The following is a 7081-nucleotide window of genomic DNA, read 5'->3' as shown; positions in this document are numbered from 1 at the left end:
ACCGCACATATAATTGTGCGGCCGCAGAACCTCCGAAAGGGCAATTTTATCCGAAAATTCCAGCTTTGTATAAATAGACTGCTTTCAAGAAATTAGGTCAAGTTTCTGAATATTGAAAGTCTTGTAGCCGTTTTTCTTTACCCCTTTAGGCAACTTTAGCTTACTTTGGTGATTTAACATTGGATTTTTATCTTTTAATCTTGCAATATGAGTTTTATCATCTTTTCTTCTCTATTTTCCTCTATACCCATTATAAGTAGCTAGATTTTTAGCTAGGGTTATGATTCAACCCTAGTATGTGAACCTAATGGGTGTTTGATTTATGGCTTATTTATGGTTGGGTATTTATTATTTAGCCTTGTTCTTGCCTTTAATTATAGAATTAATGGTTGCAAATATTAGTTTATGCCTATTTGACTTGGTCTCTACTTGAAAAGGAGAGACTTACTCTTGGAAAACTTAGCAAACAAGAATTTGGGATAAAATCAAGAGATTGGTAGTCCCAATTAAAGGGTTGAACCTAGAAATAGTAAAACCCGGCTTGAGCATTTTATCAATTATTTTGTGCAATACCCATTTGGACTTGAGAAAGTCAAATTAGGAAAAATCACTCTCTTACCGAGAGGTATTGAGTGGGTATTTGAGTGTTTATTGCTATAATACACCCCGACAAATAAAACAAGCTTTAAAATTTACAACCCATTAGGCAAACACCTAGGTGAAGGTCATACCCCTAGGACTTTTTATATATTTGAAAATAAATCCAAAAACAATATTCTCTAGTTTTATATCGTTAGAATTGTAATCCTTATGTAATTTTAGAAGTAAAAACAACATTATATTTGTGGAAGCGCAACCAAGATACTTCACGTGCTTTATCCAAATATATATAACTAATCTCATCTAAGCTCCCTATGGATTCGATCCCGACATATTGTTCGGTATTATTATCGCAATCTACTGTTTCACAACCCCGAATAGAGGTATGACTTGGACGAGATCAATTTTTGGCGTCGTTGCCGGGGAGCATAAAAATGGATTTAGCTATATATTTGATTTTGTGTGTGAATTATCTTCTTTTCCTTCTGTGTTACTAATCTTTTTGGTGAAACAATGGCTCTCAACAACAATGATCCTCGGAAACATGACTTTAGGGGATGTGGACGTAGAAACATGCCTTTTGGGGGATGAGGACCTGATGGCGGCCGTGGAAAATTTCACTGTCCTCGAGGGAACATTAAGGAGCATGGAAGAGGATCTTGAGATTAGTAAGGGTGTGGAGGCCCAATGTAGCGACCTTCAAGCTCAGGTAGTTCAACTGCAATGCCAGTTAGACGAGTGCCAATTCCATATGGAGGCTCTCAGGGGTGAGAAACATGAGGAGTTCGAGCGGGCAAATTCTTCTCGGTTGGACGCTCGGAGGAAGGTGGACATCCTCGAGCTAGCAAAGAAAACTCTTTGTGCTGAGAAGGAAAATTACCAGTCGACGGCAAGGGCTAAGGAAGGTCGTCTTGAAAAGAGATTAGGTAGTTGGACAAAGAAAACTCTGAGCTGCATGATCGGGTGTCTTCTTTGGAGGCCGAGAAGGCCTCACTGCGCGCGGCCTACTTTTTCGAACGCTTCCAAGTATCCTAACAATCCTCAGGAGCTGTAGGAGGAGTAGATCCATCCTGAAGTTCGTCTGGACGTGCTCCGCGACATGCGTGTGGCAGGCGTTATATTTTATGCAGCCCTCGAGGATGCCTGAGTTTAGGCTCGTGAGGCTCGGCTCGCTTGGGATTATGATCCTGCTATGCCTTAGCCTAGTGAGAAGGATGATGAAGAGGGCATAGATCGGGTCAAGGACGTTTCCTGGTATGATTTTACTTACCCTTAGGGCGAGGATGGAGGAGATGTTGGAGGCCGAGATGGAGATGGCCATTAGTTTTTTGTTCCAACTTGTTGTATTTTTTTATGGCATCTTAAAATGCTTTTGTAAAGAACTCTTTCTTTGAATATGAATATCTAAGTTGAATTCTTGTTTTACATGTGTCTTTTTCATTTTGTCTCTTGGCCGAATAGTCATGGGCCGTATTGGCCTTTTGTTTACACAAGTCAAATATATCTCTTAGTCGAGATGTGGCCGAGGGCCGATAGGTGTAGTTCGAGTTTTGTCGAACTTGATTGTTTATTAAATCGTGGTCGAGGGCTGATAGATGTTGTTTGAGCTTGGTCGAACTTAACAGTTTATTGAATCGTAGCTAAGGGATGATAGGTGTTGTTCTATCTTGATCGAACTTAACCTTTTGTTGGATTACGTCTGAGGGTCGATAGGTGTTATTCGAGCTTAGTCGAACTTAACCTTTCGTTAGATTACGGTTGAGGGTCGATAGGTGTTGTTCGAGCTTGGTCGAACTTAACCTTTCGTTAGATTATGGTCAAGGGCCGATAGGTGTTAGCTTAGTCAAACTTAACCATTCATTAGTGTATTTTCTATAAATGATCTATTACTTTGAAGTCGTTGCTCTGATTACATTATTTTGCCTTTTGGCAATTTTGGAGAATTGTACAAGTTTTGGGCATGGACTGGTGTTCTAGTCCCAGTCCAGTATATCTAGTCCTTTCATTATTCGACTTGGAGAATCTTGAGGAGTCGAGCAATGAAAATTTAGTCTTATCTCGTATACTTCAACTTGAAGAGGCCCACTCGTTGCCTCATTAAAAACCTCCTTGAGAAAACCCTATTGGGACAAAACTCAAATGAGGAAAAAAAGTACGACTTATGGGGCGCTTCTTGTTTCTTAGGAATTGAAGTACTTGAGGTGGCTTACATTCCAATTGTTTGGTATGAGCTTCCTCTCCATGGTTTCCAATTGGAATGAACCTTTGTCTGCTTTGCCTATAATCTTGTATGGTCCATCCCAGTTTATTCCCAATTTTCCTTCTCGTGGATCGCTGTTTGCTTGAGTTTTGGCCTTGAGCACGCAGTCTCCGACCTTGAGTATTCGAACCTTTAATTTTTTGTTGTAGTAGCATTCTTCTTGTTGTTTCTGAGCGACTATCCTTATGTACGCCATATCTCATCGCTCTTCGATCTCGTCGAGATCTTGTCTCATATTCTCGTCGTTACTGGTGTCGCTTTCATGGGAATATCTTAGGTTGGGTTCTCCAACTTCGACTGGTATAACTACATATATTCCGTAAATGATGGAGAAATGTGTCTCTCCTTTGCTCGTCTTCGGGGTAGTTTTGTGTGCCCATAATACTTCTGGGATTATATCCGGACACAGTCCTTTGTCTTCTTCAAGTTTCTTCTTTATGATGTTTAATATGGACTTATTGGAAGATTCTGCGTGCCCGTTGCCTACTGGGTGATAGGGAGTTGAAAGTATCCTCTTAATGTGCCATTTCTCGAAGAATTCAATGGTTTTCTTTCCCGTGAAATGGGCCCGTTGTCGCAGCTTATCTTTTTGGGTAGGCTGAATCGGCAGATGATGTTTTTCCATATGAAGGCGATTACCTCTTATTCGCGCACTTGGTAGAACGCTCTTTCTTCCACCCATTTAAAGAAATAGTTAGTTAAAACTAAAAAAAATCATACATTACCTCGCCTCGGCGAGAGTGGACCCATGATGTCCACTCTCCACTTGATAAATGGCCACAGAGAGGTAACCGAATGAAGGTGTTCGCCTGCTTGGTGGATTATTGGGGCGTATTTATAACATTGCTCATATTTTTTCACGAACTCTGAGGCATCTTTCTTCATGGTGGGCTAGTAGTACCCGACCCGTATGTGGTACCTGACGAGTGCTCGATCACCAGAATAAGCACTGCAATGCCCTTCGTAGACTTCTTCGAGAATGCGTTGGGTTTGGTTTGGGCATAAACATTTTGCCAACGGACCGACATACGTTCTCTTTTATAAGTATTATGAAAGAGGTTGTATCTGGCCGCTTGCATTCTTAGTTTTTTAGCTTACTTTTTATCGTTTGGGAGGGTGTCATCGTGCAAATACGTAATAATACAATTGCGCCATCCCCAAGTTAAACTTACAGATTTTACCTCGAATTAGTCTAGTGACGAGTTGAGGAGATGGACTACGCTTTGGTCCCCGATCATGATGTTTTTGGTGGCGGCGGCCAGTTTAGAGAGGCCATGTGCTTCAATGTTCTGCTCTCATAGGATATGGTCGAGCTTGCATTCATTGAAATTGGGCAACAACTTATAGATCTCGACTTGATATTTTTGCAAGCTTTGTTCTTTGATTTGGAAAGTCCCTATGACTTGGTTGACTACGAGCTGAGAATTACAGTGGAGTCTCAGCTGCTTTGCCCATATCTGAGTGCTAGCCTCATTTATGGCGATGCACCTTCTGTTTTGTGTTCGTGTTCCTGGTGGAATTCGTAGAGGGCGTCGAATTTCCTAGTGCTCGGCTCATACCTCATCTTTGGCAGCCATTTGACCTTTGTTCCAAGCTTCTCAAAGGCGTAGACCACCTCTGTAGGTGAACAGAAAAATTGTAAGCAGACAATAAAAGGGGCATACCTCTCTCGTTCATGTGAGTACATGTCCTCGGCCTAGACGGGTCATCATCATAACAAAAGGATGGAGGGGAGGGTGCCCTGACATAGGGCTGATGTCGTTTGCTGTTTTGGCCGAGAGGCTGGGTGATCCCTCCTTATGTTATATTTTGGTCCATTGAAGTCATCGTCATCTGCTCGAACCTCGGCACATTATGCATTATGGATTTTATCACAAGTGGGTTGGAGGATACTTCATTAATCGGCTCAGCAGCTTTTTGGTAGCTCTTAAACTCTCTCTACTCAATCTGTTCTGAAAGTCTGCGACTGCCATCCCCTCGGACACATTTGGTAAATCCATCCTTACCCCGTTGAATCGGGCAAAGAAGTCCCTCAGTCCCTCTCTTAGGGATTGCTTGATGGCGAAGATGTCGTTTACTTTCGTTTCGGCTTTCTTGGCCCTGGCATGTGTAGTCACGAACTTATCAGCCATTTTTTCGAACGTTTCTACAGAGCGGGATGGTAGCTGTGAATACAATGTCAATGACCCTCCAGTGAGGGTTTCACCAAATTTCTTTAGAAAATGAAGGGCACATGTTACTTGGTGAGGTCGTTGCCCTTCACGACGGTGACGTAATGAGTCACATGGTTTTAGAAGATGGTTGTTCCATCGTATATTCTGAGATACGGTGGCATTTTAAATGTCTTTGGTATGGAATGTCGGGTCGCTTCCTCGATATGCGGTTGTTCTACGAATTTACCGGTGTCCCTTTTCGGTAGTAATTTAGGGGCGCCCGGTATCTTGTCTACTCGTTCCTAGTGTTCTTTCACACTATCTTTGAACGCCTTGTTCTCATTCTCCATTTCTTCCATTCGTTTCAAAACAATGGCGAGGACGTTGTCACCTATACTGTCAGTAACATTGTGAGTTTTACTTGGAGTTGGGGGTCTGGTTGATCGTCCTATTCGTCCCCACATTATACTGTGTGGGCTCTTGCAGTTTCTGGGGTCGTGCATGGAGCTTGTTTGTTGAGCATACTTACTAGGGTATCAGTTAGCCATGCTTCGAGGAGCTTTTTCATAGCAGGTGGCGTCCCTTCTCCTGTAGACGTGGAAGCCCCTTTCCCATTTGGTTTCGTTGTGCTACAAAAAGCGGGAGGCGACTTCTCTCGCCTGGGGGGGGGGGCAGTGGGCGTCACTTCCTCGCCTTGTGCTTCATAAAATTCGTTGATGGCGTTCATGAGGTTAAGGGGGGCGTCATTTGTTGCCCTAGCCTCGGAAATTTCTGTATATGCAGATATGAGAGATAAACTTTATGGCTTGTTGGGTTAGCAAGTCGCGTGAGTTGTAGATCTAATAGAAACTAAAAGATTAGCTAAGACATCCCCACAGACGACGCCAAACTGTTTGACCCAAAATTTAGATATAGATTTAAACAGTTAGATTTTCTAATGAAATAAGGTTAATATTAGCCAATATTAATATCCAAAAAATTATTTAACTAGTGTCATGGGAAAACATCATACAGTCTGTTGGAGCAGCCGTGAATATGTAACAATAAACAATATTTAATGGCCCAAATTCAAAGTAAATAGCATTAAACAGCAATAAATAGTATATAATAATATTGTTGTAAATAAATGAAAGAGAGATGACCGAAAAGGGATGGGATCGTATGATATTCCCTCAGACAATGGTGAATGATTGAGTAGCTTTTGAATATTCAGATTCTCCTTGGATCATGGGAGAAAAGTTAGATCAGGATCTCAAGGAAATGTGTCTTTTGTATGTATGTAATAAAGCAAAAATCTTTAGATAATATCAAAGTGTTGTTATTTTACAAATGACTGTCCAATCCCGCTATAACTGTGTCTCTTTCTATTTATAAGAGGACATGTATCACAAAACCCTAATAGTACAGATCTTAGGAATATTCATTGGAATATTCTCTTTAAAGTCAGATCCCCAAAACTAGTCGTTACTGCTCCGTTAAGGAGGGTACTCGACCTCAATATTTGTTGACTCCTCGACCTAGCACTTATCTTTTGTCAGATCATTTCGACCGTGAATCCGTCTTATGATTTAGTGCTAACGCGACCTAAATATAACTAAGATAATTTTTGGCCTATACAAGAAGAATATGAATATATTCTCTCTGGTTTATTTTGTTTTATATGTAATTCTTTTCTTTTTGAGCCGTTTTAAAAGAATTGACATATTTGTATTACAGAATATATTCTTTATTTTAACTTCTTTCAATTTACCAATTGACATGCTGTAATAGGAGTTTACATGAGATATTTAAGATCGTGAAATGCTTGAGTACTTTAATATTCTATATACATTTAATTTCAGTCAAATGTGATCATGCAAAACGAGTGAGAGAGTAACAAATACTCAAAAAACTTCTGAAGAAAAGGATGGAGGACTTCAAAACACATTAAATTTGACCAATCTTCTACCCCTTGCACTTTCTTCACAACGGCAAAATCAAAATTTTCACTAAAAATATTCAAATTAATATGTATATATTAAAAGAAATATTTGACTTATATACCAGTATAATTTTTCTGGTGAATAGT

Source organism: Nicotiana tabacum, chromosome 19, assembly GCF_000715075.1.
Source record: "Nicotiana tabacum cultivar K326 chromosome 19, ASM71507v2, whole genome shotgun sequence".
Classification (NCBI taxonomy): domain Eukaryota; kingdom Viridiplantae; phylum Streptophyta; class Magnoliopsida; order Solanales; family Solanaceae; genus Nicotiana; species Nicotiana tabacum.
The sequence above is the reverse complement of the archived record's forward strand: the minus strand, read 5'-3'. Positions refer to the sequence as shown.